Consider the following 14,487-nt stretch of genomic DNA (forward strand, 5'->3'; position numbering starts at 1 on the left):
AACTATTTTTGGATATCGATGTCATACATACCGATCTCTCGATTTAAGGTCTTGAGTCCACAAAAGACGCACTTATTACCCGACGTAGCTGAAATTTGACACAGCGAGTTTTTTAAGACCCTTGACATCCGTTGGTAGTATGGTCTAGATTGAACTATATTTGGTTATAGCTGCTTTACATTGGGTCTATTAAAGGCGCATGCTATATTTGGCACAGTAGGTCTTGTTATGTCTTTCGACGTCCGTGCAGAGGTTTAGATCTGACACTATTTGGATATAGTCCCCATATAGCACCCATATAGACCGATTTCCTGATTAAAGGTCTTTCATACATATATGGTGTGCTACACTAGACACCTCCACATTTTCATTGTAGGAAGTGATGCAAATGCACATCACCAGATATGGGGATCTTCGGATGTCATCGAAAGGGATGAGCTGCTTATCGAACATATTATAAGTCTGTATCTGGCGATTTGTAATAAAGGGGATAAACCGACTGGAAAGTGTTGGATGACCACAGCTTCTCTGATCATCGTTATTTTAGTTTCAGCCTTGGAGAAAATACAGCAGAAGGTTCCCTCGGCTAGACAGAAGAAAGGCGGATTGGGATAAATTTCGGCACAAATTCTATCCCTTCTAGACCAGAAAAAGGAAGTGGCAACCTCGGAGGATATAGACATAATAGTCAAGCTGGTCACGAAGGCCCTGAATGACTAGCTTGTGTCAAGTGGCAAACAGCGACCGCCATGGTGGACCCCAGAACTGGTTGGTCTAAGGACGGACTGCAGAAAACTCTTCAACAGAGCAAAAGCCACAAGACCACCACACGATTGAGACATTTATAAGGCTGAACTAAGAAATGTAAGGGCGAGCTGAGAATGGCTCAGAACAAATCCTGGGTAGATTTCTACAGCTCCGTAGAGGATACGTCTGAAACCTTTAGGCTAAGCAATATTATGTCCTCGAGACCTATTACGATGAGGTTTATTCAGAAGTCAAAGAATGTATGGACAATTTCCAGTGAGGAAACACTAGAACTACTCTTTGATACACATTTCCCGATAAATTCTCCAACGAACAACGTGGCGCCCGAAGAGGTTGTCACTGGTATGTATTCTTTGGAGATTATTAGGGAAATTGTGTATAAGCCGAAAATCCTTTGGACAATAAGAAGTTTCGACTCATTTAAGTCCTTTGGACAATAAGAAGTTTCGACTCCTTTAAGTCGCCAGGCCCTGATGATGTATCACCGGTTGAATAACAAGCTGTGTCTGATAGACTGGTTCTTTGGCTTAGGGAGATATACTCTGCTTGTATCAGCATGTCATCTGTAAGATGAAGAGACACAAAAGTCATTTTCATTCTGAAAACAGGAAAACCTTACCTCACGAAGGCGAAAGATTTTCGCCCTATTAGTCTGTCATCCTTTAGGCTGAAGACTCTTGAGAGGTTGATAGAAACATATCTTAGGGCAAAGATCCCTGGAGATCGCCTGCCGCGGCAGCAAAATGCAAATTTTGCCCATGAACATTTCACTAAGGAACAGGAGAAATTTACCTCACGAAGGCGAAAGATTTTCGCCCTACTATTCTGTCATCCTTTAGGCTGAAGACTCTTGAGAGGTTGATAGAAACATATCTTAGGGCAAAGATCCCTGGAGATCGCCTGTCGCGGCAGCAAAATGCAAATTTTGCCCATGAACATTCCACTAAGGAACAGGGGCAAATTTCTCACATATCAATGAGTGCTGTCCGATTCAAGTTCAAGCTCAATGATATGGGGCCTCCTTTTTATAGCCGAGTCCGAACGGCGTGCCGCAGTGCGACACCTCTGTGGAGAGAAGTTTTACATGGCATAGTACCTCACAAATGTTGCCAGCATTAGGAGGGGAAAACCACCACTGAAAATTTTTTTCTCATGGTCTCGCCTGGTTTCGAACCTAGGCGTTCAGCGTCATAGGTGGACATGCTAACCTCTGCGCCACGGTGGCCTCCGCGGCAGCAGCTTGCATAAAGTAAAGGAAAATCCACTGAAACAGCCCTTCACCACCTAATCGGCTACATAGAGGGTTATCTCGCTGTCCAATGGTAGCATTTCTTGACATTGAAGAGGCTTTCAATAATGTAAAACCAATCTCATTCATGAAAACACCTGCACATTCTTCCTATACAAGAGCCACATTTGGATATTGCTGGCATATAGTGGCCGATTTACTGTCTAAAACCCATACAAGCTACATGTGTTGCCTGATTATTTTTAAATTTTAGAACAGTAAGTCGCATTAACCACCGTAGGAGGACACCGTAGCGCAGAGGTTAGCATGTCCGCCTATGACGCTGAAAGCCTGGGTTCGAATCCTGGCGTGACCATCATAAAACATTTTCAGCGGTGGTTTTCCCCTCCTAATACTGGCAACATTTGTGAGGTAATATGCCATGTATTGGTTGCCCAAAAAGTAATTGCGGATTTTTCATATAGTCGGCGTTGACAAATTTTTTCACATCTTGTGACATTGTAACTGCTTTCTTTCTTCTGTCTGTTATCAGCTGTTTCTTTTAGCTTGCTTTAGAAAAAAAGTGTAAAAAAAGTATATTTGATTAAAGTTCATTCTAAGTTTCATTAAAAATGCATTTACTTTCTTTAAAAAAAATCCGCAATTACTTTTTGACAACCCAATAGAACTTCTCTCTAAGGAGGTATCGCACTGCGGCACGTCGTTCGGACTCGGCTATAAAATGGAGGCCCCTTATCATTGAGCTTAAACTTGAATCGGACTGCACTCATTGATATGTGAGAAGTTTGCCCCTGTTCCTTAGAGGAATGTTCATGGGCAAAATTTGCAAAAAAAAATTGCAAGATGCATTAACCGCTTCGACCTCCGCATTGAACTTGGTCCGGATCGGACAGTGTTCGAATTTTTGTTATGGCTTCATAAATGGTAATTTTTAGATTTTCTGGACTCACAGTAGACTCGTTTCGAATATGATTTCTTTTTTGCCTAATATCCAAGAATACTATTGGGTTGCCCAAAAAGTAATTGCGGATTTTTCATATAGTCGGAGTTGACAAATTTTTTCACAGCTTGAGTCTGTAATTGCATTCTTTCTTCTATCAGTTATCAGCTGTTACTTTTAGCTTACTTTAGAAAAAAAGTGTAAAAAAAGTATATTTGATTAAAGTTCATTATAAGTTTTATTAAAAATGCATTTCTTCTTGGGAGGACATATGAACATTTACAATGCAAAAACTCCTAAAAGAGTTGTAGGGAAAATACAACAAAAATAAAACTAACCACATTTGAGACATTTTTAAATACATTGCCCAGGGAAATTTACCATGAAACCTCATTTGGTTAATGTAAAAACTACCCAAATTCCTTCTCCCATAATTTACCATCCCAACACATTTACCTTGAAAAGTCTAATTTACCCTTTGGCAGCAAAAGCAATGTTCACCATACACAATGTTAACCAATACTTCCACGAAATCGATCAATCGTTTTCCACAAATATGACAATTTTTGGTCTATATTCAGATACCACTATTCAAACATCATTCCATGTCTAAATCAAATTCAATGGTTTTATGACTTTACCTTCGTGATCTTTTGGGCCTGTGTGTTGTTGATGTCAACAACTAAATTCATATGAATAGGAAGATTTGTTATACATGTCACAGGTAATAATTTTTATGTTTACTTTGATGACAATTTGACAAACACAACACGCCCTAACAACAAATATATTAAGTTGCATATTTTATGACCTCATGAATGTACATACCTGACTGCAACACCAAGAAAATGTCTCAATCATGAAATTTGGAAAATTATAACTGCTTCAAGCATGAATAGGAATGGTCTAGCTGACAGGGAAGGATTGCAGGCCCCAGAAGGTTAAAACCTAGAAATAAAATATACAAATAAAATGTTTTAGAATGTTTGGAAATAAGATTTTTTTTAAAGAAAATCATCCGTCATCATGGAAATAATGGCTTAGGTTAGGTTGATTGGGGCGGCCACTCAGTGACTTGGGTTTAAAAATATATATCAGATTCGTGATTACTTCCAAAGACCTTTCATTTAAGCCCCATATTGCTATGGTCGTAAATTTGTCTTCTTTGGGGGATGTTCTCGGGGATGGGCGGCCCTCAAACACTTGGTCCGACATCTGGATATCAGATTCGTATTCTACACTCAAATAGCTTTTATTTAAGCCCCATATTCCCATGGTCAGGAAGGAAGTCCAGTTTGGGGGTGTTTTGGGGAAGGGGTGGACCCCCAGAAACGTAGTCCCACAATTGGATATCAGATTCGTATTCTACTCACAAATACCTTTCATTTGAGTCCCATATTGCCATGGTCGGTAAATATGTCCGATTTAGGGGTGTTGTGGGGGTTGGGGTGGTCACCCTAACACTTGGTCCGACAATTCGATATCAGATACGTTTTTTTATCAAGTCAAGATTTACATATAGCTGTCATATAGACCGATCTTTCAATTTAAAGTTTTGGGCCAATAAGAGACGCATTTACTATCCCATGTCGCCGAAATTTGGGACAGTGAGTTGTGTTAGGCCACTCGACACCCTTCAATTTGGCCCAGATCGGTCCAGATTTGAATATAGACCGATCTCACGATTTAAGGTCTTGGGCCCATAGAAAGCGCATTTACTGTCCTAATTCGCCGAAATTTGGGTCAGTAAGTTGTGATAGGCCACTTGATATCCTTCTTCAATATGGCCCAGATCGGGGCAAATTTGGATATAGCTGCCATATAGACCGATCTCTCGATTTAATGTCTTGGCCTCTTAAAAGGCGCATTTATTGACCGATTTCGCCGAAATTTGGGACAGTGAGACGCGTAAGGCCACACAATAGGCTCAGATCGGTCCAGATTTGGATATAGCTGCCATATAGACCGATTTCTCGATTTAAGGGCTTGGGCCCATAAAAAGTGCATTTATTTTCCGATTTCGCTGAAAATTGGGGCAGTGAGTTACGTTAGGCCATTCGACATCTGTCTTCAATTTGACCCAGATAGGTTTAGATTTGAATATAGCTCCTGTATAAACCGATCTCCAGATTAGACTTCTTGGAAGCCGCATTTTTTTTGGCTAAAATTTTGCACACAGTGTCTGATGTGATTTTCAACAGCCGTGCCGAGTATGGTTCAAATCGGTTTATAACCTGATATAGCTCCCATATAAACCGATCCCCCGATTTGACTTCTTGGGCCCCTGGAAGTCGTAATATTTGTCCGATTTGGCTGAAATGACTTCCAATAACTGTACCAAGTATGGTCCACATCAGTCTATAAACTCATATAGCTCCCATATAAACCGATCTTTTAATTATCCTTGATCGGCTCCCAGAAGTTTAATTTTTGCTGGTTTGATAGAAGTTTAGAACTTAGAATAAAATGTTTTTTTGGCAGAATCCGTGGTGGTGGGTTCCCAAGTTTCGGCCCAGCCGAACTTAGCACGCTTTCACTTGTTTCTTGACCTTGGTTACAAGAACACCAAAGATAGACAAACGATACCCGAACAGACGCATGTATCTGAACCGAATTATGACGAATATCTGAATGGAAGCCTACGCTGTCACAGTAGTGGCGTTGAGCTTAGTTCAAGTTTTAACCATAAATGCCATACTTGTACGGCATTAGGTTAGCTTGAAAAGAGCGTGCAGATACTAATCCGTCCTATGCCGCTTTGGATATACACCTTAGCCAGTAATCGGCTTGTTGTGCGCTCTAAAAACTAAAAAGTAACCTCGAAAAAAAATTTTAGTTAGGAATTCCGGTCTACTTACAAAATCCTTAATTGTTATCCATACCACTCCTCTAGGTTGGCTCATGTCTGGTATCGTGTCCGCACCTAAGTACCGGTGTCTTTTAATCGCGATAGCCGGCCAATGACATAGAAAATGTTCCAAGTCTCATCATCTTCCCCACATGGCCTACTTAAATCACGCCTTTAAATCGGACTGCGTCGAACCTAAAGGCTTCGGGTTAACCAAGTTTATCGACGGCAGTTCTCTGGGTTTCACTCCCAAATCGTCTGCCCTTTCATTTCCCCTTACTCCGCAATGGCCCAGCACCCAAACTATGCGGATTTTGCCATCCTTATAGAAAGCAGGCGGATATCCGGGCGATCACGGAATGAATGAGGTGGTGTGATACTAACGCGAGGACGTCGAGTGTAAAGATATTCACACTCGACGTCCTCGCGTTAACACCACACCACCTCGCGCATTCCGTGATCGTCCGGATCTCCGCCTGCAGAATCGTATTATGGTCAGACTGTCTAAAACAGATCTCAATCCCTGGGAACTCAATGTAGACCCCCAGGACCACTCTGTCCCCTAGCTTTCCAGACGGCATTACTAGATTTCCGTCAGTCCCAGTCTGTGCCGCTGACAACAGTGCCTCGCACTCAACCTCAAGTGTCGTCTCAGGTATCCGATCGTAAACCTCTTCCCTTCATTTCAGGTTTCCTATCGTCAGCTTGATTATATACCACGATGGTATGAGCTGCTCTCATCCTCAATCCATTCTCCCATTGCCTTAAGACTCATAGCCGCAGTAGCTGCCGCACACTTAATCTGTATGTCAATGGGTCAGATATAGTCTCCAGTGCCCTAGTGGGCGTGGTCTTCATCGCTTCGCCTATGCCAAGGTAACATGTTCTCTGAACCTGTTGTATGGTCCTTATGTTGCACTTTTTCTCCATAGCAGTCCACCAAACTACTGAGGCGTAAGTAAGTATCGGTCTAATCACGCTCCTGTAGAGCCAGTGGACTATCTTAAGATTCAGGCCCCATTTCGAGCCTATGGCCCGTCTACATTGTGCCCAATTTCTGTGAGCCTTCTCAGTACGCTCCTGAATGTGACACTTCCAATTAAGTTTCCTATCCAAGCTCACTCCTAAGTATTGTGTTGCCCAAAAAGTTATTGCGGATTTTTTAAAACAAAGTAAATGGAATAACTTAGAATGAACTTAAATCAAATATACTTTTTTACACTTTTTTTCTAAAGCAAGCTAAAAGTAACAGCTGATAACTGACAGAAGAAAAAGAAAGCAATTACAGAGTCACAAAAATCCGCAATTACTTTTTGGGCAACCCAATATTTAACCTTGTCAGATATCAAAATCGTTTTATTGAGGAATCGTGGTGCGTCAAATTGGCCCACCTTCATCTTCCTCTTGAACAGGCAAATTTCAGTCTTCCCTAGGATAACATTGATACCCTTGGGTCTAGTCCAGCTATATACCATATGCAAGACCCTTTCGGCCCTTCTGCATAGCTGGTTCGTTTTATTGAGGAAACGTGGTGCGTCAAATTGGTCTACCTTCGTCTTCCTCGTGAGCAGGCATATTTCAGTCTTCTCTGGTTTAACATTGAGACCTCTAGGTCTAGCCCAGCCATATGCTAGAGCCTTTTGGTCCTTCTGCATAGCTGGTTCTGATCCCTACTCCTATGAAGTATTATAACATTGTCTGCATAGCAGACGGGTTAAAATGGCTCCTCAGTCAGCATCCGTCATTTATGGTGGTCACCCAAAGGAATGGCCATAAAATGCCCCCCCTGTGGCGTGCCACTTTCTCCCTTATATTTATGTCTTGCGATCCGCAATTTATCCACCTGTTCCTTAGCATATGGTTTATTCAGTCTCTGAGGATGGAGTCCACCCGGTACTGGTCTGAGGATTGGATCAGTGTGTCGTTCCGCACATTGTTAAAAGCCCCCTCGATGTCAATGCATACTGCCTGGGTGTACGTTTTGGCATCGTTTGGCATTCTTTTATTTTATGCACAACCTCGTGCATGGCAGTCCCCATCGACCTTCCCTTGACATAGGCATGCTGTTTGTATTTGAGCAGTTTGCTGGATCTCCTACTCTTTATCATGGTATCCACAATGTGTACCATGGTTTTCAGTAGAAAAGACGTATAAATATTGGGTTGCCCAAAAAGTAATTGCGGATTTTTCATATAGTCGGCGTTGACAAATTTTTTCACAGCTTGTGACTCTGTAATTGCATTCTTTCTTCTGTCAAAAAAAAGTATATTCGATTAAAGTTCATTCTAAGCTTTATTAAAAATGCATTTACTTTCTTTTAAAAAATCCGCAATTACTTTTTGGGCAACCCAATATGTACTCTGTCCTCAAGGGGCCCCTAATAGTGTACAACATACGATTTTGGATTTCGTCGGCACGGGTTATCGTTCACCGATCACCACAATATGGAGGCCACCGTAGCGCAGAGGTTAGCATGTCCGCCTATGACGCTGAACGCCTGGGTTCGAATCCTGGCGAGACCATCAGAACACTGCTCCTCAAGCTGGCAACATTTGTGAGGTACTATCCCTTGTAAAACTTCTCTCCAAAGAGATGTCGCACGCCGTTCCAACTCGGCTATAAAAAGGAAGCCCCATATCATTGAGCTTAAACTTGAATCGGACTGCACTCATTGATATGTGAGAAGTTTGCCCCTGTTCCTTAGTGGAATGTTCATGGACAAAATTAGCAATTTTTTTTGCACCACAATATTTCGTATTTGGCATCGAAAGCGTTTTTCCTATTTCCAAAAAAAAATGCTTTAAGCCTAGTCCCCTTCCTTCCTATGATGGAGAATATAAATCCTCTACAACCTTAGCCGGTTGCCCTGCTCACTACACCTCATCATAAGAGCTCGAAGATCAGAGTCACATCTCCCTTATGATGATAATCTCTGCTAGATTTTCCACCAAAATTCAAAAATAATGCAAAGAGTGAACCACTTCAGACAAAACGATAAAATTATTGCTCTATGTACCCTACGTCTTTTCCGAATGTGCGGCATTCATAGCGAATATGTAAATATTTACATGATGACTCCTCAAAACCATTAAAGGTTACTTGGGATTTTTTTTTTTTACTTTGATTGGCATTTATTTGTTGTCGTCTTTTGGCGGTGCGGTGCTGCTGTTGGGCCAAAGTCTACTGGTCATAAATCATGACAGTGCCAACAATGAATTTATGACATCTCCAATAGAGATGCACAACAAGAAAGTGTGTCGTCTGTTTGCCAGACAGTCTGCCTGCCTGCCTACCAAGCAGCAGCAGCAGCAGCCAGTCATAAAAATTCCCATAAAATTGTTGTCGCATTTCGTCAACATTATTAATTGGTAAAATGTAAAAGCAGAAGGTGGAGTAGTTATTGAAAAAAAAAAACCAAATTACATTTCTTCATAGGCATGCACTTTTGATAGAATTCGAAAAATAAATTGTGGTCATTTGTTTTGGACATCCAGACAAATCATAGTTTGTCAATATTTGAATTCAAACCACACATTTTGAAAAAGAAATTTTTAATAATATTTTATAATATGGGGCGAAATTTTTTTTAATAATCAAATCATGGGAAAAATGGTTTAAAATTGCTATTCAACACGAAATTTTCCCCCAGCCATAGGATGGGGGTTAACTAATCTAGTATTCCATTTGTAACACCAGAAATATTGATCTGCGACCCCATAAGGTCCGTCCGTCCGTCTATCGAAATCAAGATAGCGGTCGACCGAGAAAATGTCCATCTTATTGATGGAGGTCATTGGTGATTGCAACGGGGTACATATTTGGATATAGCTTCCATATGAAATAGTCCTTCTTGTGCCTCTACCAGCCGCAATTGTTAGCCGTTTGAGCTAAAACGTAGGGTTCTATTACATCTTCCCACACTTGTGCTAAGTATGGTTCAAATAGCTCTATAACCTAATATATTGGGTTGCCCAAAAAGTAATTGCGGATTTTTCCTATAGTCGGCGTTGACAAATTTTTTCACAGCTTGTGACTCTGTAATTGCATTCTTTCTTCTGTCAGTTATCAGCTGCTACTTTTAGCTTGCTTTAGAAAAAAAGTGTAAAAAAGTATATTTGATTAAAGTTCATTCTAAGTTTTATTAAAAGTGCATTTACTTTCTTTTAAAAAATCCGCAATTACTTTTTGGGCAACCCAATATTTATACGCTACACCACCACTGTGGTATAGGGTATTATAACTTTGTGCATTTGTTTGCAATCCTTAGAAGGGGAAGAGCTAGACCCTTTGATAAGTATGCCGATCGGCTTAGAATCGCTTCCTGATTCGATTTAGCTACAATATGTCCATCTGTCTGTCCATGAATTCTTGTGACGCATTTCCTGCCCGATTGCCATGAAATTTTGCGCAAGTCTCTTTTTTGGCTCAAGGACGAACGCTATTGATTTTGAACAAAATCGGTTCAGATTTAGATATAGCTCCCATATATATCTTTCATCCGATATGGAGTTTTAAGGCTGTAGCATCCACAATTTTGTTCCGATCTTTACAAAATTTGGCAAGAGGTGCTTTATTTGGCGTCTTCACGTGTGTGCAAAATTTCATAAAAATCAGTTCAGCTTTAGATATAGCTCCCATATATATCTTTCATCCGATATGGACTTTTAAGGCTGTAGAAGCCACAATTTTGGTCCGATCTTTACAAAACTTTGCAAGAGGTGCTTTATTTGGCATCTACATATGAGTGCAAAATTTCATAAAAATCAGTTCAGATTTAGATATAGCTGCCATATATATCTTTCATCTGATATGGGCTTTTAAGGCTGTACCATCCACAATTTTGGTCTGATCTTTACAAAATTTGACATGGGGTGTTTTCTTCAACGTCCCCATATGTGTGCAACATTTCGACAAAATCGGTTTAGATTTAGATATAGCTCCCATATATAACTTTCATCCGATATTGAATTTTTGTGGCTATAGCAGCCACAATTTTGGTCCGATCTTTACAAAATTTGACATGGGGTGTTTTATCAAACGTCCCCATATGTGTTCAAAATTTCGACAAAATCGGTTCAGATTTAGATATAGCTCCCATGTATAACTTTCATCCGATATGGTCTTTTAAGGCTGTAGAAGCCACAATTTTGGTCCGATCTTTACAAAATTTGGCAAGAGGTGCTTTATTTGGCGTCTTCATATGTGTGCAAAATTTCATAAAAATCGGTTTGGATTTAGATATAGCTCCCATATATAACTTTCATCCGATATGGAGTTTTAAGGCTGTACCATCCACAATTTTGGTCCGATCTTTACAAAATTTGCTATGGGTTGTTTTCTTCAACGTCCCCATATGTGTGCAACATTTCGACAAAATCGGTTTAGATTTAGATATAGCTCCCATATATAACTTTCATCCGATATTGAAATTTTGTGGCTATAGCAGCCACAATTTTGGTCCGATCTTTACTAAATATGTGTGCAAAATTTCATAAAAATCGGTTCAGATTTAAATATACCTCCCATATATATCTTTCATTGGATTTGGACTTTTAAGCCTGTAGTAGGCACAATTTTGGCCCGATTTCTACAAAATTTAGCATGAGTTGTTTTGTTTATAGTCCCAAAGCGAGTACAAAATTTCATATAAATCGGTCTAGATTAAGATATAGCTCCCAGACATATCTTTCATCCGATATAGTCTTTTAAGGCTGTAGAAGCCACTATTTTAGTCCGATCTAAACACAATGCAGTACGAGGTGTTTTATTTGACGCGTTAATGCGGGTGCAAAATTTCGTAAAATTAGGTCCCCGATATAACTTTCATCCGAAATGGACTTTAGCCTGTAGAAACCGCAATTTTCGGCCGATTTTGCATGAGACGTTTTATACGTGCCCAAAATTTCATTAAAATCCGTCCTGATTTAGATATAGCTTCAATGTACATATTTCACCCGATATAGGCTTTTAAGGCAGTGAAAACCACAATCTTGGCCACATCTCAACAGTCTAGGGTGTGAGATGTTCCATATGACCTCCCAGTATGTGTCATCAAAGTTGGCATAGATTTTGTCATAACTCCCATATAATCATTTATCCGATATGGCCTTTTAAGGATGCGGAAATCCAAATTTATTGTCCTATCGTAGGAAAACCTAACAAGGTCCTATTTGATATTTCAAAAGGTATCCAAAGTAAAGTCTGACTAGATTTCGAGATAAGTATTACAAACAAAAAGTACTACGTATACTAGGTGGTGTAGGGTATTATATAGTCGGCTCCGCCCGACTTTTGTCTTTCCTTACTGGTTTTTCAAATGGCATAGGGCCTCACATATGTCGCCAGCATTAGAAGGGGTTTACTACTGGCGAAATTTTTTGTCTGATGTTCTCGCCAGGATTCGAACCCAGGCGTTCGGCGTCATAGGCGGATATGCTAAACTCCAATGGCCTCCTAGAACCACTGGAAGCCGCAATTATTATCTGATTAGGTTAAAATATAGCATGTAATGTAAGTATGGTCCAAATCGGTTTATATCCTGATATAGCTCCCATATAAATCGATCTCATTATATGTCATTTTAAGCCAGTGAAAGCTATAATTCTTATCCTGTTTGGATGAAATTTTGCACGTAGTCCCTTTTTATGAATTTCAACATTCGGTAATTAGTATGGTCCAAATCGGTCTATAACATTTTATCTACCATATAGCTCCCATATAAACCAACATCCTCCCATATAAACCAACATCCAGTGGCTCTAGAAGTGAAAATCGGGCGATATACATTTATGGCAGATATATCTAAATCTCAACCAATTTTTTCCAATTCAGTAAGCTTTATTTCTAGGCTGAAAAACATGCCTGTAGCAAATTTTAAGACGATCGGACGGTAATTGCGACCTGTAGTTTGTACACAAATTAACATGGACAGACAGATGGACAGACTGACAGGCAGACAGACTCATTCATAACAAGTAAAAAGGCGTTAAGTTCGGCCGGGCCGAACTTTGGATACCCACCACCTCGGGTATATATGTAAACCACCTTTCATCAAAATTCGGTGAAAATTTCACACCTTATACTCATATACCTCATACCGATCTGAACTATATACGACACGATTGTCGAAAAGCCGAACATAAGTCACTGTGCCAAATTTCAGTGAAATCGGATTATAAATGCGCCTTTTATGGGGCCTAGACTTTAAATTGAGATATCGGTCTACATGGCAGCTATATCCAAATCTGGATCGATTTGGGCCAAGTTGCATAAACATGTCGAAGAGCCTAACACTAAGCAAAGTCCCAAATTTCGGCGAAATCGGACAATAAATGCCTCTTTTATGGGCCCTAAACCTTAAATCCAGAGATCGGTCTATATGGCAGCTTAATTCAAATCTGGACCGATCTGGGCAAAATTGAAGAAGGACGTCGAAGAGCCTAACCAAACTCACTGTCTCAAATTTCAGCGACATCGGACAATAAATGCGTCTTTTATGGCCCCAAAACCTAAAACCTAGATATCGGTCTATATGGCAGCTATATCCAAATCTGGTCCGATTTGTGCGATATTGCAGAAGTATGTCAAGGGGCTTAACTTAACTCACTGTTCCAAATTTCGGGGACATCGGGCAATAAATGAGCATTTTATGGGCCCAAAACCATAAATCAAGAAATCGGTCTATATGGCAGCTATATCCAAATTTGAACCGATGTGGACCAAATTGAAGAAACATGTCAAAGGGCCTAACACATCTCACTGTCCCAAATTTCAGCAAAATCGGATAATGAATGTGGCTATTATGGGCCTTACACCATAAATCGGAGGATCGATCTATATGGCAGCTATATCCAAATCTGGACCGATCTGAGCCAAATTAACGAAGGATGTCGATGGGCCTTACACAATTCACTGTCCCGAATTTCATCAAAATCGGATAATAAATGTGGCTTTTGTGGGCCTAAGACCCTAAACCGGAGGATCGGTCTACATGGCAGCTATATCCAAATCTGAACCGATCTGGACCAAATTAAAGAAACATGTCAAAGGGCCTAAGACAACTCACTGTCCCAAATTTCAGCGAAATCGGATAATGAATGTGGCTATTATGGGCCTTACACCATAAATCGGAGGATCGATCTATATGGCAGCTATATCGAAATCTGAACCGATCTGGACCAAATTGACGGAGGATATCGACGGGCCTGACACAATTCACTGTTTCGAATTTCATCACAATCGGATAATAAATGTGGCTTTTGTGGGCCTAAGACCCCAAATCGGAGGATCGGTCTATATGGCAGCTATATCGAAATCTGAACCGATCTGGGCCAAATTAACGGAGGAAGTCGAAGGGCCTAACACAACTCACTGTCCCAAATTTCAGCAAAATCGGATAATAAATGTGGCTTTTATTGGCCTAAGGCCCTAAATCGGCGGATCGGTCTATATGGGGGCTATATCAAGATATAGTCCGATATAGCCCATCTTCGAACTTAACCTGCTTATGGACAAAAAAAGAATCTGTGCAAAATTTCAGCTCAATATCTCTATTTTTAAAGACTGTAGCGTGATTTCAACAGACAGACGGACAGACGGACAGACGGACAGACGGACGGACATGGCTAGATCGTCTTAGATTTTTACGCTGATCAAGAATATATATACTTTATAGGGTCGGAA

The 14,487-nt window shown here is 40.4% G+C and overlaps 1 protein-coding gene across 1 annotated transcript in view; it reads right to left on the reverse strand.

Moving 5' to 3' along the window:
* Positions 1 to 14,487, reverse strand: part of LOC106081772 (ichor) — a 227,348-nt gene that overhangs the window by 195,949 nt on the left and 16,912 nt on the right. Inside the window, exon 2 of the mRNA XM_013243966.2 lies at positions 3,786 to 3,905. The gene's annotated coding sequence lies outside the window, so the exon portion shown is untranslated. The remainder of the gene's footprint in view (positions 1 to 3,785; positions 3,906 to 14,487) is intronic.

This window comes from Stomoxys calcitrans, chromosome 2 (assembly GCF_963082655.1).
Source record: "Stomoxys calcitrans chromosome 2, idStoCalc2.1, whole genome shotgun sequence".
NCBI classification, from domain to species: Eukaryota; Metazoa; Arthropoda; class Insecta; order Diptera; family Muscidae; genus Stomoxys; species Stomoxys calcitrans.